At 37.5% G+C, this 21,997-nt stretch overlaps 1 protein-coding gene across 4 annotated transcripts in view; it reads left to right on the forward strand.

Annotated features, from left to right (window-relative positions):
- Positions 1-21,997, forward strand: part of DPH6 (diphthamine biosynthesis 6) — a 172,882-nt gene that overhangs the window by 126,004 nt on the left and 24,881 nt on the right. The gene's annotated exons all lie outside the window — the stretch shown is intronic.

The following is a 21,997-nucleotide window of genomic DNA, read 5'->3' on the forward strand; positions in this document are numbered from 1 at the left end:
AAAATGGACATTGTAAAGTATTATACTTCTGCAGTACCTGATAGTCTCTGTGATCAGAAATGTGAGTGGAGACTTCCTTTAGAGATTATCTAATCTAACCCCTTCTCTTTTACCAGTTAGGAAATTAACTTGCAGAACAGTAAAGAAATGATCCCAAGCTTCAAGTTATAACTGTTTAACCCTTATTGTCAAATCCTAAATGTGTTCTAAAGATTAAAGAAAGATTTTGTTATTTTTACTCTTTTCTATTAACTTCAGTGTATTTTATTAGAGTTGGGGTTGAATGTTATGAATAGTATGGCCGTGCTGAATTAACTAAAATAGTATAATTGTTCAGGTTTTTTTTTATTTTGCAGTCATGGTGGAAAAAAGAAAATTACTCTACTTCTATGAAAGAAGTAAATTCCTCTATTAAGTTATTTTTCTCCCTCATGCTCTTAATTCATCAGAATTATCTCTGGACATTGTTAAAACCATCATATTGCTATGATATGAACTCTTAGTAAACTTTAGATTTCACATTTTGTTTCAGACATTTATATTTAATTGTTTTATGGTTTATCAATATGTACCAAATGCTTCAGAATCACTAAAGTATTAATTTCTTCTTTATTAAGCATTAGTGAGAATCTAATATGTGCCAGAGAAATAGTAGAGTAAAATAAAAATGAAATGATTATATATTTGTGAGAAGTTATATTTGATTTCTAGATAGTTTGGTGTCATTTATTTAAGTCTATCCAATGGACATGGTTAGAGGGATTTGTGCCCCTCTGATAGGACTCTTCTAATAGCAGTTTGTTCTATAGCCAACATATCTATGTTCATATCTATTCAGTGCCATCAGACTAAATTTTTCTTCTGCACAAAGTATAGATAAATAATGAAATTAAATTTATGAAGGTGAAAGAAAGAAAACTTCAGAAATAAGAGACTGGAGCTTTGGTGAAAGAGCATTTCTTAGCTGCTTCTAAAATTTGAAGCTGTGAATTAAGATTTCAAGCATGTAGAGAAATCTTTGTAGAAAAGACAAGTAAAGGAGTTCCCATTGTGGCTCAGCAGAAACAAATCTGACTAGCATTCATGAGATCTCAGGTTTGATCCCTAGCCTTGCTATGTAGGTTAAAGATCTGGCATTGTTGTGAGCAGTGGTATAGGTCACAGACGTGGCTCGGATCCTGTGTTGCTGTGGCTGTGGCATAGACCAGTAACTACAGCTCTGATTCGACCCCTAGCTTGAAAAAAAGAAAGAAACAAAGAAAAGGCAAGTGAAGTTTTAGGGTTGTCATGATGTTAATTGTGAATTCACCTGGTTATTATCATAGGATGTTTAAACACAGATAAGCAGAAATTTCTTATTCAACTTCAAGTTCCTCCCATGACCTGACAGCCTTGCATTCCGCTAGAAAAATTCTCTACCTGTTCTCCATAATGACCATTTTATTCCTCCTCTATTCTCCTCAAGTTTCAAATCCCTTTACATTTGTTTCTTTCTTCACAGAGGAAATAGAAATCTTCATCTTAGAAATTCCTCTACCTCTGAGCACCACTCCTTCCAACCGACGTACACCCACACCTATGCTTGCTTGCTGTGCCTGGGAAAGTGTGCTCCTTCCTGTGTGTGGCTAATCCACTCTCTGTGCTCTGGATCCCATTAACATCTGTCTTCTTAGAAACCTTGCAATCAACCCACCCCCTCCAATATCTTCCTCCTCTCTCTCTTTATGGTCTCCTTCACATTGCAGTTGAAACATGCTACCATCTCTCCCATCCTAAATATTCCTTCCCTCTGCTCTAGTAATTTCTCTAGGCATTTCTCTTTCTTCTTTGCTTCAAAACCAAAACTTTCAGAAGTATTGTCTCTATTCATAGTCAGTACTTCCTCATATCTCAGATGCCTCATGTACCTAGCATCTGGATTATTTTTCCTTCTCTGAGTGCATACAGCTCTGATCTCAATCACCTATCACCTCCATTTTTACCAAACCCAGCAGATCTCAGTCCTTATGGGACAGTTACAAATATTTCTTCTTGAAGTGCTTGTACTGACACCCGTGATGCCACACTTGCCTAATTTTCCCCTTTGGTTCTGGTCACTCTTAGTCTCTTTTGCTAGTTCCTAGTCTAGGTTCCATTTTTAGTCTACCAACTTTTCCTGGCTGATCTCAGTCATTCACATGGCTTTAGTTACCAGTTCTGTTCTGATGACTCCCAGATATTTCCAGCCCAGATTTCTCTGCTAAACTCCAGTGCCAAAAGGCACTGCAAATTAAATCTCTACAAACCTGATTATAGCCTTTATATCCATCACTTCAGCCATTTATTTTGTCATCACCGTAATTCAGATGCCTGTCACTTCAGGCCTGGAGTATTACTGATACCTCCAAATTTGCCTCTCCCTTCCATTCTATTTCTCAAAGAATTCATTTTGCTTACTGCCTCAAGATCATTGTTCTAATATATTCAACTGTAACTGTGTCACTCATTTCAAAACTTTCAAAGTCCCTTTTGACTACAGGCTAAAATCCAAATTATTTATACTTTTCTCTCTCAGTTTCTCAGTCCAACCCATCAACATGATCTTGTCTGTTCTATCTCCTAAATATATTCCAAATCCAAGCACGTCTCACTGTCTGTTGCTACCACCATACCATGATCATCTCTTACCTGGAATACTATATCAGCCCCTAACTAACTGGTCTGCTCACTTCTGCCATTGCCCTCTTACGACTTACTATTCCTGTAGATGCTGGAGTGACTTTTTTTTTAAGTATAAATCAAATACACCACTACTCCATTTAAAGTTTAAATGGGTTTCTCATTTCAATTACAATATCATTTAATAACTCCTGTGAGATTACACCCTTTGAGACCTTATATGATCAACATCGTATCAACCTTTTTCAGGCTCATTTTCAACCAGTCTCTGACTCACTGAACCAGAGTCACATAAGCCTCTTTATTACTTAAGCACACTTTATTTACCCTTTTTCTCCTTAGAACTTTCTTCTGCCTGAAATATTTTCTCCTCCTCCCTGCTTGCCCCCTGTCCATCCATTGTCCACAGTGTTGCCATCATGATATATATGAAATGCAAATCTGGTCATGTCACACTTTCATTAGAAACTTTTGAGTTGCTCTCCATTGTCTCAGAGTAAATTTAAACTTAGCACAGTCTGTCCATGAGGAAAATGAAGCCTGTAAGATATATATCCTACATCTGCCCTCTCCTTTATCAGTTTTGAATTGTTGATTTCCCTCACATCTACCTGTCTGCTCCCTTTCTCTGGATGCTTTCTCTCTCTCCAGCACTTGACTAAATTCAGTCTTCCCTTAACGTCTAAACTCAGAGTTTAATACTGTGAGGTTGTCTTTCTTAAATAAGCCTTCTTTGAACTGCCTTTTCCTAAGACATGTAGTACGTTAAACCATAAATTCAAACACAGTAAGATAGTGAAAAGTCTTCCACTGTCTCCAGGTTTCAGTTTTTCTATCCTTTCCCAGAACAACTCTTTTCTCTTCTAATGTAGCTCTTCAAAAACATCTTTTGCATATGTAAATATGTGTGCATGTGTCTGTCCATTTTAACCTAGTAGGAGGATACTATGCATATTATTCTCCATCTTCCATTTTAACACATGAAACTTCAGGTCATTGGTTTCCACATCATTGTGTTCTATTACATGGATACCCTAGAATATATTGAACCTGTTCTTTATTGACAAAGTTTATTCTTTATTGATTCTTTCATGTATTTTTCTATTAAAAATAATGCTAGGATAGGCATTATTGTACGTATATCTTTGGGCTTTTATGAGTTTATTTGTAGGATAAAATTCTAGAATAGACATGCCAATTCAGATGGTATAAGAGTTTTTCATTTTAATTTTAAGTTAAATAGATATTAAGACATTCATTTCCAGCTATGGTTGAATAACTTCTCTCAGTTCAACTCCCCCAATTCAGATAACTAGAAAAGTGGTGTGCTAATCCATTACAAAAGCAATAGTTTGCATGAGATCCTGCTGTGTAGCACTGAGAACTATGTCTAGTCACTTATGATGGAGCATGATAATGGGAGAAAAAAGAAAAAAGAATGTATACATGTATATGTAACTGGGTCACCATGCTATACTGTAGAAAAAAAAAATCATATTGGGGAAATAACAATAAAAAATTTTTTAAAAAATAAAATAAAATCCAACTGTTTTTAAAAAAAGTGGTCTGAAATTAAAACAAATTAATGTTGGAAGGCATTAGAGAATTACAAAATCTGAAATAATTTGAGGGGCCAGAATTCCAGAGAGGATGAAAGCCCTGAACATTGCCCCTTTTCCCCTCAAGACATTTACTAATTTAAAAGTGCTACAGAGACCCCAAGAAGCTGAGGAAAAGACTCCAGCTAAGAATCTGACTAGGACTTTCAGCAGCTTCATAGGGCTGGGGAGACAAACATTGAAATTCAGGGCAAACCAAAGTGGATTGGACCTGCATAAGCCTCCAGGTTTTCAGATGGATTCCTAAATGGACTAAACTTAGGAGTAAAGATAGACTGGAAGTAGTGCATCCCTTGCAAATTGCTTGTGTCCAAGTTTGAATCATATCAATCCTAGATTGAATTAAAGTGATCTGATCCTACTTTTTTTTAACTCAATGAATTTTATTACATTTATAGTTGTAGTTCTGATCCTCCCTCTTACTGCTTATTTCTCTCTCAAGAAAGTTAACATGATTCAGAGCCTCAGATTTAAAATAGTTTACAGACAGTTTTCTTCAGGCCATCCAAAATAACCAGGCATTTCAGGAGACCTGAGAAGATAACTAAAACAGAGAAAAACACACAATAGATACTGTCTCAGAGGATATCTATATAATCAAATTATCAGATTTAGACTTTAAAATGACTATGGAATTGGGTAAGGAGATAACTATTTTAGGGGGTATTTGGAATCTATTTAAAAGAATTAAATGGAGTTCTGGAATTTAAAAATAAATTTAACTGAAATTTGTATTGTGAAACTAAGAGCACAATACATGTGTTTAACAGTAGATTAGATACATTTGTATAGACAGTTAAAGAACTGGAAGGTAGGATGATGTAAAAGTATCCAAACTGAAGCACAGAGAGAATAGAATGGAAAATAGACAAGAGAATATGAGATGTAAGGAAGAGAAGTTTATGATACATGTAATTGGAGTTGCAAGAGTGGAGGAGAGAAAGGAAAGAACAGAAGCAATGTTTGAAGAGAATTTGGGACCTTGCTGTTATTGTTTTTGCTAATTTTGATAAGTAGCTTCTCAGAATGGTTTTGAAATTATACTTAAAGAGAAGGATGAATATTAATGGCTAATTGTACACTTTCAATGGGCATTCTGTTTCCTGATAGTTATAGGAAATTATGCAAGCAATCTAAATGTCTTTTTGTCTGGCTTCTCCATAGTCTAATGTGTGTGTACATGAGCTCTCTGTAAAGTGAATACTTAATCAGTTTTACACAGTTAGAAATTTTTTCTCACATCATTCACAACAGTTATCTGACAGAATCTACAGTTTTATTCAGACGGCCCAGCTTTTTTTCCCTTTTAATTCTTGCATATGCTCATAAAGGAGACTCAGTCAGTTGCCTAATGTACCCAGAGTACAGTGATTCTAATGTAAAAGTGAATGAGTCATCTGTCAAATTCTATCTTCTTTCTGCACTTAGAAAGTATGTTTTATTTTTTTTTCAACTTGTTGTCTAGGGCTCTCTGCATCATTGTCTAAGACTAATCAGATATTAAGGAGTCCCTTAATATCTTTATAAATAATGTGATTAACCTCATTAAGTGAGATTAAAAATCAACCATATATTCATTTTCCAACTTGTTGACACAACTCTAATGAATAGTCAAGGAATCCAAAAGATGGAGTGAAAATAGACAACCTTTGAACTTGCAGGAGTGGGAGAGAAAAACATTAGGTAAAGGAATCCATTCTGCCTCAAATCATCCAAGCCACTTCTTTCATACCCCTTATATAATGTGTTGACATGACTTGTTAACTACTATAATGTCAGTTTCGCTAGTGTATTAATTCTTCATTGCCATATCCAAGGGTTAATATTTTTAAGTAAGGGAATTTTTGCATATTATAATGGTTTCTCTTTTAGGAATTAATATTTATCTCTGAGATTACAGAGAAGTTGGTGGCAGAGGCTGTAGAGAGAAGATGATATCTTTGGGCAGGAGTCTTTCATAGTTCATTCAGATCACATGGGCAGTGTGAGATAGCAGTCAGTGAGTTACTTCAGTACCCAGGACCCCAGGTGGGAATCCTGACTGAACTGCTTACCTGCAACATTGATCTAGTTAGTTATGTGTATATAAAAAGGAAGTAATAACAGTGAAATGATATTTAAGGTGCTTAATTCAGTGTCTGGCACATATAAGTGCTCAATAAATGTTAATAATGTTTACTATTATGAGTAAAATTTGCCATTACTAAAGAATTCTGAAACTTTTCTCCTTTGCAAAATACACAGAGAACTGGATAAACACTGTACGTGGGATCATATTTAAAACTCTTAAGGGATTTTTAATTGGCCTATATCAACATGTGAGACAGCAGACCTAGCAGAATAATGGTCAAAGCTATGTAGAATCACTATACAGAAGAGAATGTCTAAAACCTAACACAGATCTGAAGAGATGCTCAAAATGATTTAGTATGAGAGAAATACAAATTAAAGCAACAGTGGGATATTACTTGTACCACTTTGGCAAAAATGAGGAAGCAGCATAATGCCAATTGTCGATAGCTAGAGATTTATAGAGCCCCTTTAAGAATGTGGACTGGTACTAACATTCAGGTCATTATTGTATTACCTTTAAATACCCCTACTCTCCTTGCTGTACCACTTCTCCTGGCAGTCCATAAAGGACACAGCTAGAATAGTATTTGCAGGGTTATTTTTGATAGTGTTGGAATTTTTGGAGGCAATGTGGGTATCCATTCCTGGGAAAGTTTTTAATTAAAATGTGATGGGTATACTTTACAAAGTTCAGTTCTACAGTTAAAAAAATATATTCAGTGTGTGTGTTGATGGCAAGGTGCTAAATAAATAAAAGCAATATTGAAATAAAACTATAGGTACACAAAATAGATATACATTTGCAAGGACATAAGCAAAAGATTCACATTGAATACTTTCATATATTTGCCTGAAATTAAAAAAAAATGGGGATATGTACAATATTATATAAATTATAGGTGTACTATATAGTGGTTCACAATTTTGAAAGATTATATTCCATTTAATTATTATTAAATATTGACTGTATTCCCTGTGTTGTACAAAATATCCCTGTAGCTTTTATAATACATAATAGTTTGTACCTCTTAATTCCCTGCTCATATATTGCCCCTCCCCCTTCCCTCTCCCAACTGGTCAATAAATGGGAATTCTTTATAAACAACATGAGAATACCCATTGCTGAAAATTTGAGATATAATAAAGTAAAGGAAAGCAAAGAGCCTAGTTCTTCTGCCCCATGGTGCACACTGCTAACATGTTGGTACATTCCATAATGTTTTATTTCCTGGGAGTTTGTTGTACACACAGTTTTGTGTCTTGTATATATTTTATTGTCATAATTTGGTTCAGCTAAATCTACAGTTTGTCTCCTTTTTCCTTCTATTATGCTGTGTTTATTTTCCCACATAACCGAATTTGCTTGAAAATACATTAATTTGTTTTGTTTTTGTTTTTTGTTTTCTTTTTATGGCTGCACCTGCGGCACTTGAAAGTTCCCAGGCTAGGGGTCAAATTGGAGCTGCAACTGAGGCCTACGCCACAGCCATGGCAACACCAGATCTGAGCAGCATCTTCACCCAACGTTGTAGCTTGTGGCAACACTAGATCTTTAACCCACTGAGCGAGGCCAGGGATTGAACCCTCATTCTCACAGAGACTATGTTGGGTTCTTAACCACAGAGCCACTGTGGGAACTCCCGAAAATATATTACTTAATGGCTGTGTAAATTCCATCCTATTCCTGTTCTACAAATGAATATACATATAGCCTGACAAATTTAATGTTATCTCTTATTAGGAATGTTTGCTGTTTCTAAACTACTATAAATAATGTTATTTATTTTAAAATTATTTTTAATAATGTGATTATATTTCCTAATAAATCTTCTGTGTAGTTCCGCAGTTCCGATTATTGTTTTCTTTAGATAAATTTCTAGTAATGTAGTTTCTGGGTCAAAAGATACAACTTCAGGGCTTATATATTTGTTACTTTAATTATAGAATCATTTTAGCTATTGCTTCTTAAATTTCTGCAGGTACCTAAAGTTATATTCTGATAAGTGAACGATGGATTCTAAAATTATTTGTCTTGGAGTTCCCGTCATGGTGCAGTGGAAACGAATCCTGACTAGGAACCATGAGGTTACAGGTTCGATCCTCGACCTCGCTCAGTGGGTTAAGGATCCGGGGTTGCTGTGAGCTGTGGTGTAGGTCGCAGGCGTGGCTCGGATCCTACATTGCTGTGGCTGTGATGTAGGCCAGCAGCTACTGCTCTGATTCAACCACTAGCCTGGGAACCTCCATGTGCCTCGAGTGTGGCCCTAAAAAAGCAAAAATAAAATAAAATAAAATAATTTTATCTTTTGTGATTTCCCCCGTGATTATTTTGTCATTTTTCAAAAAAGGAGATGAATTTTAATATGAAAATTAAATCAAATTTTTAAAGTTTTGGGCAGTTCTTTAAATGTTAAGAATCTTCCTGGTTTTGTGATATTTTTAAATGTTTGTCAAAGTAATAACCTCAAATGGTTCTTCAACTTTTGCTACAGAAACAATCCTCTGAGTCTTTCCTGCCTCTCACTCATTTTAGCATCTTTTATCTCTTATAGTTGATTATTTGATTTTTATCTCCCTGTCTTGGTATTACTACTTCATGATCTCTCCCAATTTGAATATTATTTATTGACTTCTCACTCTAGATTATGCAGATTTAGCTGTCTTTACTCTTTTGCCTCCATCACATATATATATTCTTTCTTTCCTTCCATCTTCCCATGCTCTTATATTGCAATATCAGTTGGCTGAATAGTCACTGTTTAAATTATGATAACTATGAAAATCCAAAACACAGCTGAGTGAGGTAATAAACATTCCTGTTTATAAAAATTGTTTTTAATTTGAATTAATAATTATCTTGTTTTCTTCATTTATTTAGTATTCTATGTACTAGTCATTAATTCAATGCTATTATACTCATTGCCAGTTTTCTAGTCTCTTAGCCACATGTTCAAACATATTAAGTATTTTTTTCAGCTTCCTCTACCTGAAGTCCTTTCCATGGCCCTCTGACCTGGTGTGTGTAATCTGGGCTAGTTTCCTTTTATGCCTTTACAAGGCTGTCATCCTGTCATCTCCCCATAATCCTGGAGATACCTTAACTTTCCTTCTGTGTTGGAGCCCTTGTTTCCTTGATCTAGAGTCTTCTTGTTTATCCATTTTATTCTCATTTTTGTGAAGCACATTCTCTAAGATTTTTGAGAAAGGGTCCATAGGAAATAAGTGTTTTGAGACACTGTATCTATAAATGTTTTTTTTTTTCTCACATTTCATCAGTTCTTTAGCAAATCGTAAATTCTATTTTTTTTGAGTATTTTTCCTTCTGGATCTTGATAGTATTGCTTCATTCCCTTGTAACTTGAGAAGCCCAGAGTCATTCTGATTCCTGACTATTTGTATGCAACCTTATTATTTCTCCCTCCATCTTGTCTCTGTAAGAGTACATAAGATATTTCTTTTGCCCTACAAATTGTTAAGTTTTACATGCAATGTCTTGGGTTTGCATGTTTTTATCCATTGTGCTGAGCGAGGTAGTATTTTCAGTTTGAAAATTTCAGCTCTGGGAAATTCTCCTGGATTATTTCACTGGTGTTTGCCTCCCCTTTGTTTTTGCTTCTTCCAATTTCTATTATTTAGACATTTCTTAAATTTATAACTTTTCTCTTTTAATTTTTACCTCACATCATTTTTGCTGTTTCTGGGATAATTTCTTAATTCGACCTTCAGACTTTTCAATTGAATTTTTTCATAATTTATTTTTAATTTCCAAAAGTTTATTTTTGGTTCTCCGAATGTTCTTTTTTTTTTATTTTTTTTATTTTCCCACTGTACAGCAAGGGGGTCAGGTTATCCTTACATGTATACATTGCAATTACAGTTTTTTCCCCCACCCTTTCTTCTGTTGCAACATGAGTATCTAGACAAAGTTCTCAATGCTATTCAGCAGGATCTCCTTGTAAATCTATTCTAGGTTGTGTCTGATAAGCCCAAGCTCCCGATCCCTCCCACTCCCTCCCCCTCCCATCAGGCAAACACAAGTCTCTTCTCCAAGTCCATGATTTTCTTTTCTGAGGAGATGTTCATTTGTGCTGGATATTAGATTCCAGTTATAAGTGATATCATATGGTATTTGCCTTTGTCTTTCTGGCTCATTTCACTCAGGATGAGATTCTCTAGTTCCATCCATGTTGCTGCAAATGGCATTATGTCATCCTTTTTTATGGCTGAGTAGTATTCCATTGTGTATATATACCACATCTTCCAATCCAGTCATCTGTCGATGGACATTTGGGTTGTTTCCATGTCCTGGCTATTGTGAATAGTGCTGCAATGAACATGAGGGTGCATGTGTCTCTTTTAAGTAGAGTTTTGTCCGGATAGATGCCCAAGAGTGGGATTGCGGGGTCATATGGAAGTTCTATGTATAGATTTCTAAGGTATCTCCAAACTGTTCTCCATAGTGGCTGTACCAGTTGACATTCCCACCAGAGGTGCAGGAGGGTTCCCTTTTCTCCACAGCCCCTCCAGCACTTGTTATTTGTGGATTTATTAATGATGGCCATTCTGACTGGTGTGAGGTGGTATCTCATGGTAGTTTTGATTTGCATTTCTCTTATAATCAGCGATGTTGAGCATTTTTTCATGTGTTTGTTGGCCATCTGTCTGTCTTCTTTGGAGAAATGTCTATTCAGGTCTTTTGCCCATTTTTCCATTGATTGATTGGTTTTTTTGCTGTTGAGTTGTATAAGTTGCTTATATATTCTAGAGATTAAGCCCTTGTCAGTTGCATCATTTGAAACTGTTTTCTCCCATTCTGTAAGTTGTCTTTTTGTTTTCTTTTTGGTTTCCTTTGCTGTGCAAAAGCTTTTCAGTTTGATGAGGTCCCATGGGTTTATTTTTGCTCTAATTTCTATTGCTTTGGGAGACTGCCCTGAGAAAGTATTCATGATGTTGATGTCAGAGAGTGTTTTGCCTATGTTTTTTTCTAGGAGTTTGATGGTGTCCTGTCGTATATTTAAGTCTTTCAGCCATTTGGAGTTTATTTTTGTGCATGGTGTGAGGGTGTGTTCTAGTTTCATTGCTTTGCATGCAGCTGTCCAGGTTTCCCAGCAATGCTTGCTGAATAGACTTTCCTTTTCCCATTTGATGTTCTTGCCTCCCTTGTCAAAGATTAATTGACCATAGGTGTCAGGGTTTATTTCCGGATTCTCTATTCTGTTCCATTGGTCTGTCTGTCTGTTTTGATACCAGTACCACACTGTTTTGATGACTGTGGCTTTGTAGTATTTCTTGAAGTCTGGGAGAGTTATGCCTCCTGCTTGGTTTTTGTTTCTCAGGATTGCTTTGGCGATTCTGGGTCTTTTGTGGTTCCATATAAATGTTTGGATTGTTTGTTCTAATTCTGTGAAAAATGTCATGGGTAATTTGATAGGGATTGCATTGAATCTGTAGATTGCTTTGGGTGGAATGGCCATTTTTACAATATTGATTTTCCCAATCCAGGAACATGGAATATCTTTCCATTTCTTTACATCTTCTTTGATTTCTTTGATTAAAGTTTTATAGTTCTCGGCATATAGGTCCTTTACCTCTTTGGTCAGGTGTATTCCGAGGTATTTGATTTTGTGAGGTACAATTTTAAAGGGTATCGTATTTTTGTATTCCTTTTCTAATGTTTCATTGCTGGTATACAGAAATGCAACTGACTTCTGAATGTTAATCTTATATCCTGCCACTTTGCTGAATTTATTAATCAGTTCAAGGAGTTTTGGGGTTGAGTCCTTAGGGTTTTCTAGGTATAGTATCATATCATCTGCATACAGTGACAGTTTGATCTCTTCTCTTCCTATATGGATGCCTTTGATTTCTTTTGTTTGTCTAATTGCTGTGGCTAAGACTTCCAAAACGATGTTGAAGAGCAGTGGTGAGAGTGGGCATCCCTGTCTTGTTCCAGATTTGAGTGAGAAGGCTTTCAGTTTTTCCCCATTGAGTATTATATTTGCTGTGGGTTTCTCATAAATGGCTTTGATGATATTCAGGAATGTTCCCTCTATACCCACTTTGGCGAGGGTCTTGATCATGAATGGATGTTGAACTTTGTCAAATGCTTTTTCTGCGTCTATTGAGATGATCATATGATTTTTGACTATTTTTTTTGTTAATGTGGTGTATGATGCTGATTGATTTGCGTATGTTGAACCATCCTTGTGAACCTGGGATGAACCCAACCTGGTCATGGTGTATAATTTTTTTGGTATGTTGTTGGATTCAGTTGGCTAAGATTTTGTTGAGAATTTTTGCACCTATATTCATCAATGATATTGGGCGATAGTTTTCTTTTTTGGTGGTATCTCTGCCTGGTTTTGGAATGAGGGTGAGGGTGGCATCATAGAATGTCTTTGGGAGTATTCCTTCTTCAACCTTTTGAAAGAGTTTAAGGAGGATGGGCACCAATTCCTCTTTATATGTTTGATAAAATTCACCTGTGAAGCCATCTGGTCCTGGACTTTTATTTGTAGGGAGTGATTTTATGACCTCTTCAATTTCATTTCTAGTGATCGGTCTGTTCAGTTGGTCTGTTTCTGCTTGATTCAGTTTTGGCAAGCTGTAAGATTCTAGAAAATTGTCCATTTCTTCCAGATTGTCAAACTTGTTGCCGTATAGTTGTTCATAGTATTCTCTTATGGTTTTTTGTATTTCTGCTGTATCCGTTGTGATTTCTCCTTTTTCATTTATAATTTTGGTTATTTGGGTTCTTTCTCTCCTCTTTTTAGTGAGTCTGGCCAGGGGTTTGTCAATTTTGTTGACCTTTTCAAAGAACCAGCTCTTGGTTTTATTAATTTTCTCTGTTGTTTTTTGAGTCTCTATTTTATTGATTTCTTCTTTGATCTTTATAATTTCCTTCCTTCTGCTGACTTTAGGACTTTTTTTGTTCTTGTTTTTCTAATTCGTTTAGGTGGAGGGTTAAGTTGTCACTTTGGGATCTTTCTTCTTTTTTGAGAAAGGCCTGTATTGCTATAAATTTCCTTCTGAGCACTGCTTTCGCAGCATCCCATAGATTTTGAGAGGTTGTGTCTTCATTATCATTTGTTTCAAGGTAGTTTTTAATTTTCTTCTTGATTTCCTCATTGACCCATTGGTTTTTTAGTAGCATGTTGTTTAGTCTCCATGGAGTAGGTTTTTTCTCTTTGCTTTTCCCATGGTTGATTTCTAATTTCATGGCATTGTGGTCAGAGAAGATACTTGAGATAATTTCTACGCTCCTAAATTTATTGAGATTCGCTTTGTGTCCCAATATGTGGTTGATTCTTGAGAATGTTCCATGAGCATTTGAGAAGAATGTGTATTCTGATGTTTTTGGATGTAGTGTCCTGAAGATATCAATGAAGTCTAACTTTTCTATTGTTTCCTTTAGGATCTCTGTTGCTTTATTGGTTTTCTGTCTAGAGGATCTGTCCATTGATGTGAGGGGGGTATTAAGGTCTCCTACTATGATTGTATTCTCATCAATATCTCCCTTTATGTCTGTTAATATTTGTTGTATGTATCTGGGTGCTCCTGTATTTGGGGCATATATGTTGACAATAGTAACATCCTCTCCTTGGATGGATCCCTTAATCATCAAATAGTGTCCTTCTTTGTCTTTCTTTATGTCTTTTGTTTTAAAGTCTATTTTGTCTGATATGAGCGTTGCGACTCCTGCTTTTCTGTCATGTCTATTGACGTGAAATATTTTTCCCCAGCCTTTCACTTTCAATCTATATGTATCTTTTGTCCTAAGGTGAGTTTCTTGTAGGCAGCATATTGAAGGTTTTTGCCTTTTTATCCACTCAGCCACTATGTGTCTTTTGATTGGGGCATTCAGTCCATTGACATTTAAGGTGATAATTGATAGATGATTATTTATTGCCATTTGAACCTCGTGTTCCAGTTGATTCTATGGTTCTCCATTCTTCCCTTCTTTTTTTTTTTTTTTTTTTTTTTTTGGTTGGATGGTCTCCTGTTATTATCTGCTTGAGTGTATTTTTTTTTTCATTTTTTGCAAATGCAGTATTTGGTTTTGGCTTGTGGTTGCCCTGTTTTTTAAGTATGCTAACCCCTTCCCATAATTGTGTGTTTTAGCCTGATGGTCCTGTAAGTTCAAACACTTCATTACTATATTAAAATTAAGAAGAGAGACATACATACAAACAAAAAGGGTTATTTACCTCCTAACATCCCTTGCCCACATTTTATGGTTTTGATGACTCTTTTTTATTTTTTTCTTTTTAATTTTATTTTGTTTGAAGCATGTTCATGATTAAATCTGTATGCTGGCTTATTTGAGTGACTGCTCTCTGATTGCGGTTTCCTCAGTCCTAGTTCTTCCTCTTCTTCTTCTTTTTTTTTTTTTCCTTTTCTTTTTTCTTCCCTTTCCTTCCTTTCTTTTTGGTTTAGAGAAGCCCTTTCAATATTTCCTTTAACCTGGGTTTTGTGTTGCTGTATTCTTTAAATTTTTGTGTGTAGGAAAAAATTTTTATTTCCCCTTCTATTTTAAATGATATTCTTGCTGGATAGAGTAGTCTAGGTTGCATATTTTTTCCTTTTAGCACTTTAAATATCCCTTGCCATTCCCTCCTGGCCTGTAGTGTTTCTGTAGAGAAATCAGCTGATATTCTTATGGGGGTTCCCTTGTAGGTAACATTCTGTTTTTCTCTTGCTGCCTTTAGGATCCTCTCTTTATCACTAACTTTTGCCATTTTTATTATGATGTGTCTTGGTGTGGGTCTGTTTGGGTTCAGTTTGTTTGGGGCCCTCTGTGCTTCTTGTATCTTGAACCCAGTATCCTTTAGATTTGGGAAGTTTCCATCGATATTTTCTTCAAATATATTTTCCATCCCCTTATCTTTTTCTACTCCTTCTGGAATTCCTATTATGCGTAGATTGGCCCGCTTTATATTATCCCATAGGTCTCTTATATTGTTTTCCAGTTTTTTGATTCGGTTTTCTGTCTGTTGACCAGATTGAGTGATTTCCATTATTCTATCTTCCATATCACTGATTCGTTCTTCTGCATTATTCATTCTGGTTTTTACTGCCCCTAGTTCAGTTTGCATCTCTGCAAATGAATGTTCTAGTTTTTCTTGGCTCCTCCTTATATTTTCTAGTTCCTTTCTGAGGGTATCTGCATTACTGTTCATATCTTCTCTTAATTCCTTCAGTATTTTCATTATTTCTCTTTTGAACTCCAGGTCTGTCTGACTGCAGAGATCTGTTTCATTGTTGACTGTTTTAGGTGAGTTCTCCTGTTGGTTTGACTGGGGGTGGTTTCTCAGCTTATTCATCTTGCTTGTTGTTTTCTTTCTCCTGAGGGAGTTGTACTCTCCGTTATCGGGCAGTGTTTGCCTTGTCACTGCCGTGGAATATTTCCTGAGGGCTGGCGTTGTTGGTCAATCTTTTTTGAGGCAGTGTGGCTTTTCTGGAGTGTTGATGGGGCTAACAGTGTTTCTTTGAAGCAAAGGAGGACTTCCTGAGGGCAGACAGGACTGGGAGGTCCACCCCACGATGGTAGCAGATTTCACTTAGTCATGCAGAGCTTGCTCTGGTGTTTTTAGGCTGTGGGGTTCTTGCAGGGGGTTGGTGGTGTTGGGCAGCTGCTCTTCAGGGGTGCATCACCCCCTGGGGGCTGGAGCAGCTATCTGGGTCACTGAGAACCTAAGAGGCTCTTCCCTAGGGCAGCCCAACTCAGAAGGACAGCCTTAGAATGTAGGCGGATCTTTTCACAGTCTGGCCGAGCTTGTTGCAGCTTTTCTGGGCTGCAGGGGCTCTTCCAGGGGGCTGGTGATGCTGAGCAGTTATTTCACAGGAGTGGGGCACCCCCTGGGGGCTTGGGCGGGTAGCAGGGCCGTTGGAGACCCAAGAGTCTTCTCCCCAGGGCAGCCCAACTCAGAAAAACCATCTGAGATCTTTTCCCGACTTGGCCAGGCTTGTTGCAGCTTTTCTGGGCTGCAGGGGGTCCTGCCTGGAGCTGGCAGTCCTATGCAGCTGGTCCACTAGAGCATCCCCTGGGGGCTTGGGCAGGTAGCAGGGCCGTTGGAAACCCAAGAGGCTCCTCCCCCGGGCAACCCGACTCAGAAAAACCGTCCAAGAATTAGGCCAATCTATTCACAGCCTGGCTAAGCTTGTTCTAGCTTTTCTGGGCTGCAGGCCTTTTCTCGGGGGCTGGTGCTGTTTGGTGCTGCTCTGTGGAAGTGTAGCCCCTCCAAAGGGCAAGCAGGCCTGTGCAGGGACAGCCCCTGCGGTGGTAGGCTTCAGGCAATTGTTGAGGCCAGCCCTCCTGGATGGCAGGCAGCCCCAGGTCCCTGAGAGCGTAGGGCGTGGCGGGGGTGGGGGGAGGGGATGCACTGGGAAGCACAGCTTTCAGCTAGCTAGCGGGCCTGTAAGCTTGCTGTGGTGTGGGGGGTATTCTATGGGGACCCACCCCTTCTTCTCTCCCCTCCCCAACACGGGCGCAGACCAGGCTCTTCTCCCAGGTTCCCTCTGATGCGGCTTTCCACTTCCCCGCTCCTAGAGTATTGCTCCCTTCCTCTGCGACAGCTTTGTTTTCTAGTCTCCCAGGCAGTCTCTGCCCCGTCAAATGGTTTCTAGACCTCCCAAGCAGTTTCTGCTCTGCCCCACCCCCCTAACCCGGGGACTAATCTCTGGAGCCGAGGTCTCGAGGTCTCGGTGCCCAGCCCCCACCCAGGCGTTGCCTGGCCCTTTCTCAGGGATTAACCTTCGGAGGCGAGGTCTCGGTGCCCAGCCCCCACCCAGGCGTCTCAATTTTTGGTGACTGTGCCCGTAGTTCAGATGGTCCGTTGGGTTCTTGATCGGCTTTTCCGTACTCCAACTTACTGCTACACTCTTCTCTGCATCTGGAGATTCCTCCGGTTCATTTGATCTTTCGCCCGGTAGGTGACTTTCCAGGGTGCGGGATCCCTTTCTCCTCCGCAGTTCCCTTTCGGGAGCGCCCGTCTCGCTCGGATTCACCTTCTCTCACTCTCCTCTTTTCTCCCGTTCTGCCCAATAATGTCACGAACTTCTTGCCGTTATTGGAGTTTAGGTTCCTCTGCCAGCGATTGGTTGCTGTTCTGTGCGAGTCATTTATTCTGTAGATGTGCTTTTTTGGTTGTGTTTGTGGGAGAGGGCGAGCGTGTCCCCCTACTCCTCCGCCATCTTGTCCTCTTCCTCTCCGAATGTTCTTATTTTAAATCTATAATACCTTATCCTTATTATAATTTTTCTTCTGTTCAGCATAGTCTGTTTTCTCCATTGTTTACTTTGGCCTCTAACGTTTATTTTAAAGATGTTTCTGCTAATCTTCGGTGTTCTGCTCATACTTAAGAGGAGGGACCTAAACTTTTTATTGTAAAAAGTATGGATAGGGCTTTGTGACCTTGAGTTTCATTGTAGGGAAGTATAGCTTGGTCATTTAATCTGAGCTGGATAGATTCCAAAGAAAAGGATTCTCCAGTTTCCTCTCAAAATTGCAGACATGCTGCAGGGGTTTGTGTGTGTGTGTGTTTTGTTTGTTTGTCTTTCTGAGAGTTGAATAAGGAAAATGGCTGGAGACCTCAGAATCTTGTGTTCATACATTAACAGAATCCCTCTTTTTATTATAGTACCTGTGCCCTCAGCCGTCTCATTTCTCTCGGCTACTTCCTTTATTTCACCCTCTGCAGAGATTAAATCTTCAAAGTTCTGCCAGGATGGAGGAGAGGCAGTTGCCAGTCTAGAGGCAAGGGATCTTGGGCTGTGGCTGCCAATCAACCCTTCTTATTTTGGTGTCTTTTTCATTCCCATTTCACTTCCAGAAGTACCATTGCCACCAATACCTTCCCTTTTCATTTTAGAGGAAGGAGTTATTTTACTGTGTTAATTGGGTTGGTCCTCTACATTTTCCACTGTTGGCCTAGGACCCAGTGTTCTTGATTCTTAATTTCATTGTCACTGTTACTTCCTTCCTGCTGTTCTCCACTTTTTTAAGTTTATATTTTTTTATGAAATACCTCCTCTGAAGATTTTATAAGGGGGTGGGGGTCAATGCATGAATTCAATCCACTGTCTTTACCAGCAGCAGTTACACTTTAATTGAGAGCTTTCTTAAGATGATCTAAATCAAAGTTGTCTGCCAAATGGTAGAGTGAAACCATGTAATATAACAATTGTGAGTATATAGATTTGGTTGCTTTTTCTAGGACTGTTCACATAGAATTGGGAAATCTGACTTCTAGCTTGAGTCAAAGGTAAGCCGACATGTATTGACTAAAGAGCATACCACTCAGCTGGGTGCTATGAGAGCTAAAGCAGGATAAGTGTAATGCTGATTTCAAACTTAAAGCTCTGTTTCAAGCTCCATTTTATTGAGTTACCTTGTCTTCCTTATGGGTTTGACAAAAGAACAATTTACCGTCCCAGCTACCTATCACTTAAAAAGCAAAAGAGGAAGAGAATTTCACTAAGGTTGATTTGATGGTGTGGGTAAAAGAGATAAAATTTTAAGCCTTGCTCCCTGCACTGCTAACTCTATGAAAAAGAACACCTTTAACCAACCTTAAAAAGTCAAGAGGAGGCAGAAATCCTTGACAGGAGATGTTGAATTTTGAACATAACTGAGTTGGAAGGATATGTAAAATTTTATGGTTGAGATATACAGTGACTATTATAAGTATAAATTATGAGTGAGATAGATAGGAAGCTGGGTTGGTAGATGCAAACTATTACATTTAGAATGGATATACAATAAGGTCCTATTGTATACATCACAGAACTATATCCAGTCTCCTGGAATAGACCATGATCGAAAATAATATTAAAAAAAGAATATGTGTGTGTGTGTGTATACATGCACACACACACACACACACACACACACACACACACAATAGTTAACTATATGTTTAACTATTTAACATATAGTTAAATCACTTTGCTCTACAGTAAAAATTGGCACATTATAAATCAACTATACTTTGATAAAAATAAGTAAATTATGAAAATGTAGTCTAAGAAAGTAAAAAATGTGTACCATATAATTTCAAAGAAAAAAAATATGTTGAGAGAATTCTGAGTAAACTCAGAGATAAATTGACAGCCAAACTGTACTTTAAAAAAATGGATAGGATTTTTGACTGGCTAGGTTGTTCAGAGTATATTTTGAATTCTGGGGTAGGAAGCTGAAAAAAGAAGTTGAAGCCATAGAGAGAGAGATTTTGAATACTGAAGTAAGGATTTAACTATTTAAACAATGAGGAGTAACACAAAGTTTTAGAGAACTTAAAACTTTTAATTAAAAAAAAATTTAGGAAGTAAAATCCTTAAACGTATACTTTAAGGAATTTGACCTGGCAGTTGTGCCTATTAACTGTAGCAGTCAGAGAAGAGGTGAAGGTAAAGAGATGAAGGTCCTCCATAGTTAGTGGCTATTCCAATACATGACCTTCAATGTCCCTCACATTTTTCTAAGTATGTATTGTAGAAGAACTCGTAACTGCTAATGTCATGTGCTACTAATAGAATTGAATGATAAGTATTTGTAAGGACTTCTTATGTGCCCAGTTGTATGTTGACCTCTATAAGGGGTACAAAAGAAGTCAAAGACTTGGCATTTTTCATGGAATTTAGTTTTGTAAGTGAGTAGGGACCCTAATAACTTGGATCAAGTAAAACCAAATTGGTATTTACTGTAAATGAAATTTGGAGCTAAAAGATGGAAGGTGACCTTGAGTACCTGAAGGTGATGTCATGGAAGTGTTAGCACTTAAAGTGGTTTGAAAGATGGATGAAGTTTACACAAATGGTGGCAACAAACTGAATCAATATAAAGAAGATTCCTTGGCAGGAAGACTTGCAGGGACAATGAGAAGCTTGGTTTACATGAAATTAAGAGCTGGTATTAGCAGGTTAATAAGAAATAGATGAGGTGGGGAATTTAAGACCCAATCATAAGGAGTCTTGAGAGAGGTACCAAGTGATTTGAGATAAGAAATAATAAGGGAATTCCCGTCATGGCTCAGCATAAACAAATCTGACTACTATCCATGAAGACACAGGTTCGATCCCTGGTGTCGATTATTGGGTTAAGAATCCAGCATTGCCTCAAGCTGTGGTATAGGTCACAGACTCAGCTCGGATCCTGCATGGCTGTGGCATAGGCCAGCAGCTGTAGCTCTGATTCGACCCCTAGCCTGGGAACCTCCATATGTCGGGGGTGTGGCCCTAAAAAGACAAAATAAAAGGAATAATAAGATACAGAAGGCTCATTAACAAGGATTGTATTATTAAAAGGTATCTCAGGAAATTTAGTCTGACAGCAGTCAGAGAGTAGAGAATTGAGAGTAGAAGAAATTGGAGATGAAAAAGAGTCCAAGGTACTGTTACAGGAAACAAGTATGAGGGCTTGGATCGCAAAACTGCTGACTGTAGGGACGGAGAGAGAGAACAAAACTGAAAGAAAGATTTTGATTTAAGAAAGAAAAAGAAATTGGTACCAAATTGCCAGAAGCTGGAAAAGGAAGACTCACAGATTAATCCATACAGAATGATTGGGGAAATTGGAAGCACATATTTTGGCAAATGAAAACTGGAATGAGGCTGACACAAAATTGAGATATTCAGGCTAAAGACTAATAAGGTGTATTATTTCTCAAAGTCCAGACACAACCTTAAATTCTGGTTTTGTTTAGTTTTAAGCTACATAACTTTTGCAAATCAATCTAGTTTTCCCTTCTGGAAAAGAGAAAAAAATAAAATTAGTAGCTGTTTCATTGAGTATATATTATATGCTAGGCAGTATATTAGGCTTTTTTAAAATATGGTTTTATTACTAAAAACTACCTCAGCATCCCTAGAAGGTAGGTACTGTTGTCATCTTCATTGTATAGATCAGTAATCTGAGGCTCCAAGAGTTTACCTGACCTAAGATCGGATAGCTAGAAACAGACAGCCTTGGTTCAAATCCTACATAAGATCACAGAGGTAGAATTTGAACCAAGGACCATCTGTTTCCAAAGCTATTGCTTTTAGTCAATTATGCAATGTTGCTTTCACTGTGCCTCCCAACAATATGCGCTTTATTACACTTACAGTTAAGCTGTGTATTTACTAAGTGCTTACTAAGTACCATACTCTGTGCTAAGTACTTTTTATGCATGATTTTATGTAACCCTCTAACAATTCTATGAGGTTGCTACTATTAATATGTACATTTTGCAGATGAGAAATAAGAGGGTGAGTTACTTTTCTAACGTCACAGAGCTGGGAAGTTGCAGAACTGGAATTTATTCTTTAAGTCTATCTGATTTCAGAACCTATACTCTTTTTTTATTCTTAAAAGTCATTTTGAAGATTAAATAATTTTATCCTTTTCTTAACTTTAAGGCATAAAACAAATTGTCTTAACAATGATGTTGTTAATATGCACAGCAGCAGAATAACATAAAAATGATGGTTAAAGCCATGGAGTATATAAGCTATCTGAAGGAATAAATTTGTAGAGAAAAATATATTAGAGAAAATCATGAAGGATATTTATAATTTAGGAGCAATAGGAGGGAAAGGAGTCAGAGAAGCCTAACAATAGCTTAGAAAATGCAGTAACCTGAATCCTAAGGAAAATAATCACAAAAATT

Source organism: Sus scrofa, chromosome 1 (assembly GCF_054392235.1).
Source record: "Sus scrofa isolate SSC_HxYL_T2T_F1_AM1 chromosome 1, Sscrofa_HxYL_maternal_Yorkshire_Landrace_v2.0, whole genome shotgun sequence".
NCBI classification, from domain to species: Eukaryota; Metazoa; Chordata; class Mammalia; order Artiodactyla; family Suidae; genus Sus; species Sus scrofa.